Source organism: Maylandia zebra, linkage group LG3 (genome assembly GCF_041146795.1).
Source record: "Maylandia zebra isolate NMK-2024a linkage group LG3, Mzebra_GT3a, whole genome shotgun sequence".
Classification (NCBI taxonomy): domain Eukaryota; kingdom Metazoa; phylum Chordata; class Actinopteri; order Cichliformes; family Cichlidae; genus Maylandia; species Maylandia zebra.
The window spans coordinates 51,687,872-51,703,282 of NC_135169.1; the positions used below are offsets into that span (position 1 = coordinate 51,687,872).

At 56.1% G+C, this 15,411-nt stretch overlaps 11 non-coding genes and 1 pseudogene across 11 annotated transcripts; all 12 read left to right on the forward strand.

Moving 5' to 3' along the window:
• Positions 1-633: 633 nt before the first annotated feature.
• On the forward strand, positions 634-752 carry LOC143417234 (5S ribosomal RNA). The gene has a single exon (XR_013097452.1). It is a non-coding gene; the product is annotated as a 5S ribosomal RNA (ribosomal RNA).
• A 1,173-nt stretch (positions 753-1,925) lies between these two features.
• Positions 1,926-2,044, forward strand: LOC143417964 (5S ribosomal RNA). Its single transcript, XR_013098112.1, has one exon. It is a non-coding gene; the product is annotated as a 5S ribosomal RNA (ribosomal RNA).
• A 1,449-nt stretch (positions 2,045-3,493) lies between these two features.
• Positions 3,494-3,612, forward strand: LOC143417463 (5S ribosomal RNA). The gene has a single exon (XR_013097684.1). It is a non-coding gene; the product is annotated as a 5S ribosomal RNA (ribosomal RNA).
• An 820-nt stretch (positions 3,613-4,432) lies between these two features.
• On the forward strand, positions 4,433-4,551 carry LOC143417235 (5S ribosomal RNA). The gene has a single exon (XR_013097453.1). It is a non-coding gene; the product is annotated as a 5S ribosomal RNA (ribosomal RNA).
• Positions 4,552-5,686: 1,135 nt separating this feature from the next.
• On the forward strand, positions 5,687-5,805 carry LOC143417237 (5S ribosomal RNA). The gene has a single exon (XR_013097455.1). It is a non-coding gene; the product is annotated as a 5S ribosomal RNA (ribosomal RNA).
• Positions 5,806-6,978: 1,173 nt separating this feature from the next.
• On the forward strand, positions 6,979-7,097 carry LOC143417965 (5S ribosomal RNA). Its single transcript, XR_013098113.1, has one exon. It is a non-coding gene; the product is annotated as a 5S ribosomal RNA (ribosomal RNA).
• A 1,449-nt stretch (positions 7,098-8,546) lies between these two features.
• LOC143417464 (5S ribosomal RNA) lies at positions 8,547-8,665 on the forward strand. Its single transcript, XR_013097685.1, has one exon. It is a non-coding gene; the product is annotated as a 5S ribosomal RNA (ribosomal RNA).
• An 820-nt stretch (positions 8,666-9,485) lies between these two features.
• On the forward strand, positions 9,486-9,604 carry LOC143417238 (5S ribosomal RNA). Its single transcript, XR_013097456.1, has one exon. It is a non-coding gene; the product is annotated as a 5S ribosomal RNA (ribosomal RNA).
• Positions 9,605-10,739: 1,135 nt separating this feature from the next.
• LOC143417239 (5S ribosomal RNA) lies at positions 10,740-10,858 on the forward strand. Its single transcript, XR_013097457.1, has one exon. It is a non-coding gene; the product is annotated as a 5S ribosomal RNA (ribosomal RNA).
• A 1,251-nt stretch (positions 10,859-12,109) lies between these two features.
• LOC143417845 (5S ribosomal RNA) lies at positions 12,110-12,228 on the forward strand. The gene has a single exon (XR_013097992.1). It is a non-coding gene; the product is annotated as a 5S ribosomal RNA (ribosomal RNA).
• Positions 12,229-13,129: 901 nt separating this feature from the next.
• Positions 13,130-13,248, forward strand: LOC143417521 (5S ribosomal RNA; annotated as a pseudogene).
• Positions 13,249-15,197: 1,949 nt separating this feature from the next.
• LOC143417347 (5S ribosomal RNA) lies at positions 15,198-15,316 on the forward strand. Its single transcript, XR_013097568.1, has one exon. It is a non-coding gene; the product is annotated as a 5S ribosomal RNA (ribosomal RNA).
• The last annotated feature ends 95 nt before the right edge of the window (positions 15,317-15,411 follow it).

Sequence of the window (15,411 nt, forward strand, 5' to 3'; positions counted from 1 at the left end):
CCACACCAGGGCATTAGTTGCTATTGAGGCCAATTACACCACACCAGGGTCTGTGGCTCTTGCTCAGGCCACTTACACCACACCAGGGCCTGTGGCACTGGCTGAGGCCACTTACACCACACCAGGGCCTGTGGCTCTGGCTGAGGCCACTTACACCACACCAGGGCCTGTGGCTGCTGGCTGAGGCCACTTACACCACACCAGGGCCTGTGGCTGCTGGCTGAGGCCACTTACACCACACCAGGGCCTGTGGCTGCTGGCTGAGGCCACTTACACCACACCAGTGCCTGTGGCTTCTGGCTGAGGCCACTTACACCACACCAGGGCCTGTGGCTCTTGCTCAGGCCACTCATATCACACCAGACCCTGTGCTTCTGGCCGAGGCCATCTTCACCAAACCTGGCCCTGTGCTGCTTGCTGTGACCATGTACAACACACCAGGCCCTGTGCTGGTTGCAGAGGCCATGTTCAACAATCCAGGGCCTGTGCTGTTAGATAAATGCCAAACTGAGCCTTTGGGTTAGGGTATTATGCAAACATGCAGGTATGGTTATAGGATTGTCTTCGTAACTTCAGGTACTTGCCACCTAATCAGTTGAATCCATAAATTGAGACATTGTGCTGGGGCCAGCAGCTTACGGCCATACCACCCTGAGCACGCCCGACCTCGTCTGATCTCGGAAGCTAAGCAGGGCTGGGCTTGGTTAGTACTTGGATGGGAGACTGCCTGGGAATACCTGGTACTGTAAGCCTTTCATTTTCATGTCATTGAACCGCTTTTGATCCAGAGAAGGGGTGTATTAAAAGACCAAAAGCAGCTGCCCATTAATGAGGGCACATTAACGACATTGCTTTTGGCTGTTTTCCAATGTCTTGTGCTGCTAGCTGATGCCACCTACACCACACCAGGGACTGAGTGACCGGCTGGGGTCACTTACACCACATCAGGGCCTGTGGCTGCTGGCTGAGGCCACTTACACCACACCAGGGCCTGTGGCTGCTGGCTGAGGCCACCTACACCACACCAGGGCATTAGTTGCTATTGAGGCCAATTACACCACACCAGGGTCTGTGACTCTTGCTCAGGCCACTTACACCACACCAGGGCCTGTGGCACTGGCTGAGGCCACTTACACCACACCAGGGCCTGAGGCTGCTGGCTGAGGCCACTTACACCACACCAGGGCCTGTGGCTGCTGGCTGAGGCCACTTACACCACACCAGGGCCTGTGGCTGCTGGCTGAGGCCACTTACACCACACCAGTGCCTGTGGCTGCTGGCTGAGGCGACTTACACCACACCAAGGCCTGTGGCTGCTGGCTGAGGCCACTTACACCACACCAGGGCCTTAGTTGCTATTGAGGCCACTTACACCACACCAGGGCCTGTGGCTCCTGGCTGAGGCCACATACACCACACCAGGGCCTTATTTGCTTCTGAGGCCACTTACACCACACCAGGGCCTGTGGCTGCTGGCTGAGGCCACATACACCACACCAGGGCCTTAGTTGCTATTGAGGCCACTTACACCACACCAGGGCCTGTGGCTCCTGGCTGAGGCCACATACACCACACCAGGGCCTTATTTGCTTCTGAGGCCACTTACACCACACCAGGGCCTGTGGCTCTTGCTCAGGCCACTCATATCACACCAGACCCTGTGCTTCTGGCCAAGGCCATCTTCACCAAACCAGGCCCTGTGCTGCTAGCTGTGGCCATGTACAACACACCAGGCCCTGTTCTGGTTCCTGAGGCCATCTTCAACAATCCAGGGCCTGTGCTGTTGGATAAATGCTAAACTGAGCCTTTGGGTTAGGGTATTATGCAAACATGCAGGTATGGTTATAGGATTGTCTTCGTAACTTCAGGTACTTGCCACCTAATCAGTTGAATCCATAAATTGAGACATTGTGCTGGGGCCAGCAGCTTACGGCCATACCACCCTGAGCACGCCCGACCTCGTCTGATCTCGGAAGCTAAGCAGGGCTGGGCTTGGTTAGTACTTGGATGGGAGACTTCCTTGGAATACCTGGTGCTGTAAGCCTTTCATTTTCATGTCATTGAACCGCTTTTGATCCAGAGAAGGTGTGTATTAAAAGACCAAAAGCAGCTGCCCATTAATGAGGGCACATTAACGACATTGCTTTTGGCTGTTTTCCAATGTCTTGTGCTGCTAGCTGATGCCACCTACACCACACCAGGGCCTGAGTGACCGGCTGGGGCCACTTACACCACATCAGGGCCTGTGGCTCTGGCTGAGGCCACTTACACCACACCAGGGCCTGTGGCTGCTGGCTGAGGCCACTTACACCACACCAGCGCCTGTGGCTGCTGGCTGAGGCCACCTACACCACACCAGGGCCTTAGTTGCTATTGAGGCCAATTACACCACACCAGGGTCTGTGGCTCTTGCTCAGGCCACTTACACCACACCAGGGCCTGTGGCTGCTGGCTGAGGCCACTTACACCACACAAGGGCCTGTGGCTGCTGGCTGAGGCCACCTACACCACACCAGGGCCTGTGGCTGCTGGCTGAGACCACTTACACCACACCAGGGCCTGTGGCTCTTGCTCAGGCCACTTACACCACACCAGGGCCTGTGGCTCTGGCTGAGGCCACTTACACCACACCACGGCCTTATTTGCTTCTGAGGCCACTTACACCACACCAGGGCCTGTGGCTGCTGGCTGAGGCCACATACACCACACCAGGGCCTTAGTTGCTATTGAGGCCAATTACACCACACCAGGGCCTCTGGCACTGGCTGAGGCCACTTACACCACACCAGGGCCTGTGGCTGCTGGCTGAGGCCACTTACACCACACCAGGGCCTGTGGCTGCTGGATGAGGCCACTTACACCACACCAAGGCCTGTGGCTGCTGGCTGAGGCCACTTACACCACACCAGGGCCTTAGTTGCTATTGAGGCCACTTACACCACACCAGGGCCTGTGGCTGCTGGCTGTGGCCATGTACACCACACAAGGGCCTGTGGCTGCTGGCTGAGGCCACATACACCACACCAGGGCCTTAGTTGCTATTGAGGCCAATTACACCACACCAGGGCCTGTGGCACTGGCTGAGGCCACTTACACCACACCAGGGCCTGTGGCTGCTGGCTGAGGCCACTTACACCACACCAGGGCCTGTGGCTGCTGGCTGAGGCCACTTACACCACACCAGGGCCTGTGGCTCTTGCTCAGGCCACTCATATCACACCAGACCCTGTGCTTCTGGCCGAGGCCATCTTCACCCAACCAGGCCCTGTGCTGCTAGCTGTGGCCATGTACAACACACCAGGCCCTGTGCTGGTTCCAGAGGCCATCTTCAACAATCCAGGGCCTGTGCTGTTGGATAAATGCCAAACTGAGCCTTTGGGTTAGGGTATTATGCAAACATGCAGTTATGGTTATAGGATTGTCTTCGTAACTTCAGGTACTTGCCACCTAATCAGTTGAATCCATAAATTGAGACATTGTGCTGGGGCCAGCAGCTTACGGCCATACCACCCTGAGCACGCCCGACCTCGTCTGATCTAGGAAGCTAAGCAGGGCTGGGCTTGGTTAGTACTTGGATGGGAGACTGCCTGGGAATACCTGGTGCTGTAAGCCTTTCATTTTCATGTCATTGAACCGCTTTTGATCCAGAGAAGGGGTGTATTAAAAGACCAAAAGCAGCTGCCCATTAATGAGGGCACATTAACGACACTGCTTTTGGCTGTTTTCCAATGTCTTGTGCTGCTAGCTGATGCCACCTACACCACACCAGGGCCTGAGTGACCGGCTGGGGCCACTTACACCACATCAGGGCCTGTGGCTCTGGCTCAGGCCACTTACACCACACCAGGGCCTGTGGCTGCTGGCTGAGGCCACATACACAAAACCAGGGCTTTAGTTGCTATTGAGGCCAATTACACCACACCAGGGTCTGTGACTCTTGCTCAGGCCACTTACACCACACCAGGGCCTGTGGCACTGGCTGAGGCCACTTACACCACACCAGGGCCTGTGGCTGCTGGCTGAGGCCACTTACACCACACCAGGGCCTGTGGCTGCTGGCTGAGGCCACTTACACCACACCAGGGCCTGTGGCTGCTGGCTGAGGCCACTTACACCACACCAGGGCCTGTGGCTCTTGCTCAGGCCACTCACATCACACCAGGCCCTGCGCTTCTGGCCGAGGCCATCTTCACCAAACCAGGCCCTGTGCTGCTAGCTGTGGCCATGTACAACACACCAGGCCCTGTGCTGGTTCCTGAGGCCATCTTCAACAATCCAGGGCCTGTGCTGTTAGATAAATGCTAAACTGAGCCTTTGGGTTAGGGTATTATGCAAACATGCAGGTATGGTTAAAGGATTGTCTTCGTAACTTCAGGTACTTGCCACCTAATCAGTTGAATCCATAAATTGAGACATTGTGCTGGGGCCAGCAGCTTACGGCCATACCACCCTGAGCACGCCCGACCTCGTCTGATCTCGGAAGCTAAGCAGGGCTGGGCTTGGTTAGTACTTGGATGGGAGACTGCCTGGGAATACCTGGTACTGTAAGCCTTTCATTTTCATGTCATTGAACCGCTTTTGATCCAGAGAAGGGGTGTATTAAAAGACCAAAAGCAGCTGCCCATTAATGAGGGCACATTAACGACATTGCTTTTGGCTCTTTTCCAATGTCTTGTGCTGCTAGCTGATGCCACCTACACCACACCAGGGACTGAGTGACCGGCTGGGGCCACTTACACCACATCAGGGCCTGTGGCTGCTGGCTGAGGCCACTTACACCACACCAGGGCCTGTGGCTGCTGGCTGAGGCCACTTACACCACACCAGGGCCTGTGGCTGCTGGCTGAGGCCACCTACACCACACCAGGGCCTTTGTTGCTATTGAGGCCAATTACACCACACCAGGGTCTGTGGCTCTTGGTCAGGCCACTTACACCACACCAGGGCCTGTGGCTGCTGGCTGAGGCCACTTACACCACATCAGGGCATTAGCTGCTATTGAGGCCACTTACACCACACCAGGGCCTGTGGCTGCTGGCTGAGGCCACCTACACCACACCAGGGCATTAGTTGCTATTGAGGCCAATTACACCACACCAGGGTCTGTGGCTCTTGCTCAGGCCACTTACACCACACCAGGGCCTGTGGCACTGGCTGAGGCCACTTACACCACACCAGGGCCTGTGGCTCTGGCTGAGGCCACTTACACCACACCAGGGCCTGTGGCTGCTGGCTGAGGCCACTTACACCACACCAGGGCCTGTGGCTGCTGGCTGAGGCCACTTACACCACACCAGGGCCTGTGGCTGCTGGCTGAGGCCACTTACACCACACCAGTGCCTGTGGCTTCTGGCTGAGGCCACTTACACCACACCAGGGCCTGTGGCTCTTGCTCAGGCCACTCATATCACACCAGACCCTGTGCTTCTGGCCGAGGCCATCTTCACCAAACCTGGCCCTGTGCTGCTTGCTGTGACCATGTACAACACACCAGGCCCTGTGCTGGTTGCAGAGGCCATGTTCAACAATCCAGGGCCTGTGCTGTTAGATAAATGCCAAACTGAGCCTTTGGGTTAGGGTATTATGCAAACATGCAGGTATGGTTATAGGATTGTCTTCGTAACTTCAGGTACTTGCCACCTAATCAGTTGAATCCATAAATTGAGACATTGTGCTGGGGCCAGCAGCTTACGGCCATACCACCCTGAGCACGCCCGACCTCGTCTGATCTCGGAAGCTAAGCAGGGCTGGGCTTGGTTAGTACTTGGATGGGAGACTGCCTGGGAATACCTGGTACTGTAAGCCTTTCATTTTCATGTCATTGAACCGCTTTTGATCCAGAGAAGGGGTGTATTAAAAGACCAAAAGCAGCTGCCCATTAATGAGGGCACATTAACGACATTGCTTTTGGCTGTTTTCCAATGTCTTGTGCTGCTAGCTGATGCCACCTACACCACACCAGGGACTGAGTGACCGGCTGGGGTCACTTACACCACATCAGGGCCTGTGGCTGCTGGCTGAGGCCACTTACACCACACCAGGGCCTGTGGCTGCTGGCTGAGGCCACCTACACCACACCAGGGCATTAGTTGCTATTGAGGCCAATTACACCACACCAGGGTCTGTGACTCTTGCTCAGGCCACTTACACCACACCAGGGCCTGTGGCACTGGCTGAGGCCACTTACACCACACCAGGGCCTGAGGCTGCTGGCTGAGGCCACTTACACCACACCAGGGCCTGTGGCTGCTGGCTGAGGCCACTTACACCACACCAGGGCCTGTGGCTGCTGGCTGAGGCCACTTACACCACACCAGTGCCTGTGGCTTCTGGCTGAGGCGACTTACACCACACCAAGGCCTGTGGCTGCTGGCTGAGGCCACTTACACCACACCAGGGCCTTAGTTGCTATTGAGGCCACTTACACCACACCAGGGCCTGTGGCTCCTGGCTGAGGCCACATACACCACACCAGGGCCTTATTTGCTTCTGAGGCCACTTACACCACACCAGGGCCTGTGGCTGCTGGCTGAGGCCACATACACCACACCAGGGCCTTAGTTGCTATTGAGGCCACTTACACCACACCAGGGCCTGTGGCTCCTGGCTGAGGCCACATACACCACACCAGGGCCTTATTTGCTTCTGAGGCCACTTACACCACACCAGGGCCTGTGGCTCTTGCTCAGGCCACTCATATCACACCAGACCCTGTGCTTCTGGCCAAGGCCATCTTCACCAAACCAGGCCCTGTGCTGCTAGCTGTGGCCATGTACAACACACCAGGCCCTGTTCTGGTTCCTGAGGCCATCTTCAACAATCCAGGGCCTGTGCTGTTGGATAAATGCTAAACTGAGCCTTTGGGTTAGGGTATTATGCAAACATGCAGGTATGGTTATAGGATTGTCTTCGTAACTTCAGGTACTTGCCACCTAATCAGTTGAATCCATAAATTGAGACATTGTGCTGGGGCCAGCAGCTTACGGCCATACCACCCTGAGCACGCCCGACCTCGTCTGATCTCGGAAGCTAAGCAGGGCTGGGCTTGGTTAGTACTTGGATGGGAGACTTCCTTGGAATACCTGGTGCTGTAAGCCTTTCATTTTCATGTCATTGAACCGCTTTTGATCCAGAGAAGGTGTGTATTAAAAGACCAAAAGCAGCTGCCCATTAATGAGGGCACATTAACGACATTGCTTTTGGCTGTTTTCCAATGTCTTGTGCTGCTAGCTGATGCCACCTACACCACACCAGGGCCTGAGTGACCGGCTGGGGCCACTTACACCACATCAGGGCCTGTGGCTCTGGCTGAGGCCACTTACACCACACCAGGGCCTGTGGCTGCTGGCTGAGGCCACTTACACCACACCAGCGCCTGTGGCTGCTGGCTGAGGCCACCTACACCACACCAGGGCCTTAGTTGCTATTGAGGCCAATTACACCACACCAGGGTCTGTGGCTCTTGCTCAGGCCACTTACACCACACCAGGGCCTGTGGCTGCTGGCTGAGGCCACTTACACCACACAAGGGCCTGTGGCTGCTGGCTGAGGCCACCTACACCACACCAGGGCCTGTGGCTGCTGGCTGAGACCACTTACACCACACCAGGGCCTGTGGCTCTTGCTCAGGCCACTTACACCACACCAGGGCCTGTGGCTCTGGCTGAGGCCACTTACACCACACCACGGCCTTATTTGCTTCTGAGGCCACTTACACCACACCAGGGCCTGTGGCTGCTGGCTGAGGCCACATACACCACACCAGGGCCTTAGTTGCTATTGAGGCCAATTACACCACACCAGGGCCTCTGGCACTGGCTGAGGCCACTTACACCACACCAGGGCCTGTGGCTGCTGGCTGAGGCCACTTACACCACACCAGGGCCTGTGGCTGCTGGATGAGGCCACTTACACCACACCAAGGCCTGTGGCTGCTGGCTGAGGCCACTTACACCACACCAGGGCCTTAGTTGCTATTGAGGCCACTTACACCACACCAGGGCCTGTGGCTGCTGGCTGTGGCCATGTACACCACACAAGGGCCTGTGGCTGCTGGCTGAGGCCACATACACCACACCAGGGCCTTAGTTGCTATTGAGGCCAATTACACCACACCAGGGCCTGTGGCACTGGCTGAGGCCACTTACACCACACCAGGGCCTGTGGCTGCTGGCTGAGGCCACTTACACCACACCAGGGCCTGTGGCTGCTGGCTGAGGCCACTTACACCACACCAGGGCCTGTGGCTCTTGCTCAGGCCACTCATATCACACCAGACCCTGTGCTTCTGGCCGAGGCCATCTTCACCCAACCAGGCCCTGTGCTGCTAGCTGTGGCCATGTACAACACACCAGGCCCTGTGCTGGTTCCAGAGGCCATCTTCAACAATCCAGGGCCTGTGCTGTTGGATAAATGCCAAACTGAGCCTTTGGGTTAGGGTATTATGCAAACATGCAGTTATGGTTATAGGATTGTCTTCGTAACTTCAGGTACTTGCCACCTAATCAGTTGAATCCATAAATTGAGACATTGTGCTGGGGCCAGCAGCTTACGGCCATACCACCCTGAGCACGCCCGACCTCGTCTGATCTAGGAAGCTAAGCAGGGCTGGGCTTGGTTAGTACTTGGATGGGAGACTGCCTGGGAATACCTGGTGCTGTAAGCCTTTCATTTTCATGTCATTGAACCGCTTTTGATCCAGAGAAGGGGTGTATTAAAAGACCAAAAGCAGCTGCCCATTAATGAGGGCACATTAACGACACTGCTTTTGGCTGTTTTCCAATGTCTTGTGCTGCTAGCTGATGCCACCTACACCACACCAGGGCCTGAGTGACCGGCTGGGGCCACTTACACCACATCAGGGCCTGTGGCTCTGGCTCAGGCCACTTACACCACACCAGGGCCTGTGGCTGCTGGCTGAGGCCACATACACAAAACCAGGGCTTTAGTTGCTATTGAGGCCAATTACACCACACCAGGGTCTGTGACTCTTGCTCAGGCCACTTACACCACACCAGGGCCTGTGGCACTGGCTGAGGCCACTTACACCACACCAGGGCCTGTGGCTGCTGGCTGAGGCCACTTACACCACACCAGGGCCTGTGGCTGCTGGCTGAGGCCACTTACACCACACCAGGGCCTGTGGCTGCTGGCTGAGGCCACTTACACCACACCAGGGCCTGTGGCTCTTGCTCAGGCCACTCACATCACACCAGGCCCTGCGCTTCTGGCCGAGGCCATCTTCACCAAACCAGGCCCTGTGCTGCTAGCTGTGGCCATGTACAACACACCAGGCCCTGTGCTGGTTCCTGAGGCCATCTTCAACAATCCAGGGCCTGTGCTGTTAGATAAATGCTAAACTGAGCCTTTGGGTTAGGGTATTATGCAAACATGCAGGTATGGTTAAAGGATTGTCTTCGTAACTTCAGGTACTTGCCACCTAATCAGTTGAATCCATAAATTGAGACATTGTGCTGGGGCCAGCAGCTTACGGCCATACCACCCTGAGCACGCCCGACCTCGTCTGATCTCGGAAGCTAAGCAGGGCTGGGCTTGGTTAGTACTTGGATGGGAGACTGCCTGGGAATACCTGGTACTGTAAGCCTTTCATTTTCATGTCATTGAACCGCTTTTGATCCAGAGAAGGGGTGTATTAAAAGACCAAAAGCAGCTGCCCATTAATGAGGGCACATTAACGACATTGCTTTTGGCTCTTTTCCAATGTCTTGTGCTGCTAGCTGATGCCACCTACACCACACCAGGGACTGAGTGACCGGCTGGGGCCACTTACACCACATCAGGGCCTGTGGCTGCTGGCTGAGGCCACTTACACCACACCAGGGCCTGTGGCTGCTGGCTGAGGCCACTTACACCACACCAGGGCCTGTGGCTGCTGGCTGAGGCCACCTACACCACACCAGGGCCTTTGTTGCTATTGAGGCCAATTACACCACACCAGGGTCTGTGGCTCTTGGTCAGGCCACTTACACCACACCAGGGCCTGTGGCTGCTGGCTGAGGCCACTTACACCACATCAGGGCATTAGCTGCTATTGAGGCCACTTACACCACACCAGGGCCTGTGGCTGCTGGCTGAGGCCACCTACACCACACCAGGGCATTAGTTGCTATTGAGGCCAATTACACCACACCAGGGTCTGTGGCTCTTGCTCAGGCCACTTACACCACACCAGGGCCTGTGGCACTGGCTGAGGCCACTTACACCACACCAGGGCCTGTGGCTCTGGCTGAGGCCACTTACACCACACCAGGGCCTGTGGCTGCTGGCTGAGGCCACTTACACCACACCAGGGCCTGTGGCTGCTGGCTGAGGCCACTTACACCACACCAGGGCCTGTGGCTGCTGGCTGAGGCCACTTACACCACACCAGTGCCTGTGGCTTCTGGCTGAGGCCACTTACACCACACCAGGGCCTGTGGCTCTTGCTCAGGCCACTCATATCACACCAGACCCTGTGCTTCTGGCCGAGGCCATCTTCACCAAACCTGGCCCTGTGCTGCTTGCTGTGACCATGTACAACACACCAGGCCCTGTGCTGGTTGCAGAGGCCATGTTCAACAATCCAGGGCCTGTGCTGTTAGATAAATGCCAAACTGAGCCTTTGGGTTAGGGTATTATGCAAACATGCAGGTATGGTTATAGGATTGTCTTCGTAACTTCAGGTACTTGCCACCTAATCAGTTGAATCCATAAATTGAGACATTGTGCTGGGGCCAGCAGCTTACGGCCATACCACCCTGAGCACGCCCGACCTCGTCTGATCTCGGAAGCTAAGCAGGGCTGGGCTTGGTTAGTACTTGGATGGGAGACTGCCTGGGAATACCTGGTACTGTAAGCCTTTCATTTTCATGTCATTGAACCGCTTTTGATCCAGAGAAGGGGTGTATTAAAAGACCAAAAGCAGCTGCCCATTAATGAGGGCACATTAACGACATTGCTTTTGGCTGTTTTCCAATGTCTTGTGCTGCTAGCTGATGCCACCTACACCACACCAGGGACTGAGTGACCGGCTGGGGTCACTTACACCACATCAGGGCCTGTGGCTGCTGGCTGAGGCCACTTACACCACACCAGGGCCTGTGGCTGCTGGCTGAGGCCACCTACACCACACCAGGGCATTAGTTGCTATTGAGGCCAATTACACCACACCAGGGTCTGTGACTCTTGCTCAGGCCACTTACACCACACCAGGGCCTGTGGCTGCTGGCTGAGGCCACTTACACCACACCAGGGCCTGTGGCTGCTGGCTGAGGCCACTTACACCACACCAGGGCCTGTGGCTGCTGGCTGAGGCCACTTACACCACACAAGGGCCTGTGGCTGCTGGCTGAGGCCACCTACACCACACCAGGGCCTGTGGCTCTTGCTCAGGCCACTCATATCACACCAGACCCTGTGCTTCTGGCCAAGGCCATCTTCACCAAACCTGGCCCAGTGCTGCTTGCTGTGGCCATGTACAACACACCAGGCCTTGTGCTGCTGGCTGAGGCCACTTACACCACACCAGGGCCTTAGTTGCTATTGAGGCCACTTACACCACACCAGGGCCTTATTTGCTTCTGAGGCCACTTACACCACACCAGGGCCTGTGGCTGCTGGCTGAGGCCACATACACAACACCAGGGCCTTAGTTGCTATTGAGGCCAATTACACCACACCAGGGCCTGTGGCACTGGCTGAGGCCACTTACACCACACCAGGGCCTGTGGCTTCTGGCTGAGGCCACTTACACCACACAAGGGCCTGTGGCTGCTGGCTGAGGCCACCTACACCACACCAGGGCCTGTGGCTCTTGCTCAGGCCACTCATATCACACCAGACCCTGTGCTTCTGGCCGAGACCATCTTCACCAAACCTGGCCCTGTGCTGCTTGCTGTGGCCATGTACAACACACCAGGCCCTGTGCTGGTTCCAGAGGCCATCTTCAACAATCCAGGGCCTGTGCTGTTAGATAAATGCCAAACTGAGCCTTTGGGTTAGGGTATTATGCAAACATGCAGGTATGGTTATAGGATTGTCTTCGTAACTTCAGGTACTTGCCACCTAATCAGTTGAATCCATAAATTGAGACATTGTGCTGGGGCCAGCAGCTTACGGCCATACCACCCTGAGCACGCCCGACCTCATCTGATCTCGGAAGCTAAGCAGGGCTGGGCTTGGTTAGTACTTGGATGGGAGACTTCCTTGGAATACCTGGTGCTGTAAGCCTTTCATTTTCATGTCATTGAACCGCTTTTGATCCAGAGAAGGGGTGTATTAAAAGACCAAAAGCAGCTGCCCATTGATGAGGGCACATTAACGACATTGCTTTTGGCTGTTTTCCAATGTCTTGTGCTGCTAGCTGATGCCACCTACACCACACCAGGGCCTGAGTGACCGGCTGGGGCCACTTACACCACATCAGGGCCTGTGGCTCTGGCTGAGGCCACTTACACCACACCAGGGCCTGTGGCTGCTGGCTGAGGCCACTTACACCACACCAGGGCCTGTGGCTGCTGGCTGAGGCCACCTACACCACACCAGGGCCTTAGTTGCTATTGAGGCCAATTACACCACACCAGGGTCTGTGGCTGCTGGCTGAGGCCACTTACACCACACCAGGGCCTGTGGCTGCTGGCTGAGGCCACTTACACCACACCAGGGCCTGTGGCTGCTGGCTGAGGCCACTTACACCACACCAGGGCCTGTGGCTGCTGGCTGAGGCCACTTACACCACACCAGGGCCTGTGGCTGCTGGCTGAGGCCACATACACCACACCAGGGCCTGTGGCTCTTGCTCAGGCCACCTACACCACACCAGGGCCTGTGGCTCTTGCTCAGGCCACTCATATCACACCAGGCCCTGTGCTTCTGGCCGAGGCCATCTTCACCAAACCAGGCCCTGTGCTGCTAGCTGTGGCCATGTACAACACACCAGGCCCTGTTCTGGTTCCTGAGGCCATCTTCAACAATCCAGGGCCTGTGCTGTTGGATAAATGCTAAACTGAGCCTTTGGGTTAGGGTATTATGCAAACATGCAGGTATGGTTATAGGATTGTCTTCGTAACTTCAGGTACTTGCCACCTAATCAGTTGAATCCATAAATTGAGACATTGTGCTATGGCCAGCAGCTTACGGCCATACCACCCTGAGCATGCCCGACCACGTCTGATCTCGGAAGCTAAGCAGGGCTGGGCTTGGTTAGTACTTGGACGGGAGACTTCCTTGGAATACCTGGTGCTGTAAGCCTTTCATTTTCATGTCATTGAACCGCTTTTGATCCAGAGAAGGGGTGTATTAAAAGACCAAAAGCAGCTGCCCATTAATGAGGGCACATTAACGACATTGCTTTTGGCTCTTTTCCAATGTCTTGTGCTGCTAGCTGATGCCACCTACACCACACCAGGGCCTGAGTGACCGGCTGGGGCCACTTACACCACATCAGGGCCTGTGGCTCTGGCTGAGGCCACTTACACCACACCAGGGCCTGTGGCTGCTGGATGAGGCGACTTACACCACACCAGGGCCTTAGTTGCTATTGAGGCCACTTACACCACACCAGTGCCTGTGGCTGCTGGCTGAGGCGACTTACACCACACCAGGGCATTAGTTGCTATTGAGGCCAATTACACCACACCAGGGTCTGTGGCTCTTGTTCAGGCCACTTACACCACACCAGGGCCTGTGGCACTGGCTGAGGCCACTTACACCACACCAGGGCCTGTGGCTGCTGGCTGAGGCCACCTACACCACACCAGGGCATTAGTTGCTATTGAGGCCAATTACACCACACCAGGGTCTGTGACTCTTGCTCAGGCCACTTACACCACACCAGGGCCTGTGGCACTGGCTGAGGCCACTTACACCACACCAGGGCCTGTGGCTGCTGGCTGAGGCCACTTACACCACACCAGGGCCTGTGGCTGCTGGCTGAGGTCACTTACACCACATCAGGGCCTGTGGCTCTGGCTGAGGCCACTTACACCACACCAGGGCCTGTATTTGCTGGATGAGGCGACTTACACCACACCAAGGCCTGTGGCTGCTGGCTGAGGCCACCTACACCACACCAGGGCCTGAGTGACCGGCTGCGGCCACTTACACCACATCAGGGCCTGTGGCTGCTGGCTGAGGCCACTTACACCACACCAGGGCCTGTGGCTGCTGGCTGAGGCCACTTACACCACACCAGGGCATTAGTTGCTATTGAGGCCAATTACACCACACCAGGGCCTGTGGCTCTGGCTGAGGCCACTTACACCACACCAGGGCCTTAGTTGCTATTGAGGCCACTTACACCACACCAGGGCCTGTGGCTGCTGGCTGAGGCCACATACAACACACCACGGCCTTATTTGCTTCTGAGGCCACTTACACCACACCAGGGCCTGTGGCTGCTGGCTGAGGCCACCTACACCACACCAGGGCCTTAGTTGCTATTGAGGCCAATTACCCCACACCAGGGTCTGTGGCTCTTGCTCAGGCCACTTACACCACACCAGAGCCTGTGGCTGCTGGCTGAGGCCACTTACACCACACCAGGGCATTAGTTGCTATTGAGGCCAATTACACCACACCAGGGTCTGTGGCTCTTGCTCAGGCCACTTACACCACACCAGGGCCTATGGCACTGGCTGAGGCCACTTACACCACACCAGGGCCTGTGGCTCTGGCTGAGGCCACTTACACCACACCAGGGCCTTAGTTGCTATTGAGGCCATTTACACCACACCATGGCCTGTGGCTCTGGCTGAGGCCACTTACACCACACCACGGCCTTATTTTCTTCTGAGGCCACTTGCACCACACCAGGGCCTGTGGCTCTGGCTGAGGCCACTTACACCACACCAGGGCCTTAGTTGCTATTGAGGCCAATTACACCACACCAGGGCCTGTGGCTCTTGCTCAGGCCACTCATATCACACCAGGGCCTGTGCTTCTGGCCGAGGCCATCTTCACCAAACCAGGCCCTGTGCTGCTAGCTGTGGCCATGTACAACACACCAGGCCCTGTTCTGGTTCCTGAGGCCATCTTCAACAATCCAGGGCCTGTGCTGTTAGATAAATGCTAAACTGAGCCTTTGGGTTAGGGTATTATGCAAACATGCAGGTATGGTTATAGGATTGTCTTCGTAACTTCAGGTACTTGCCACCTAATTACTTGAATCCATAAATTGAGACATTGTGCTGGAGCCAGCAGCTTACGGCCATACCACCCTGAGCACGCCTGACCTCGTCTGATCTCGGAAGCTAAGCAGGGCTGGGCTTGGTTAGTACTTGGATGGGAGACTTCCTTGGAATACCTGGTGCTGTAAGCCTTTCATTTTCATGTCATTGAACCGCTTTTGATCCAGAGAAGGGGTGTATTAAAAGACCAAAAGCAGCTGCCCATTAATGAGGGCACATTAACGAC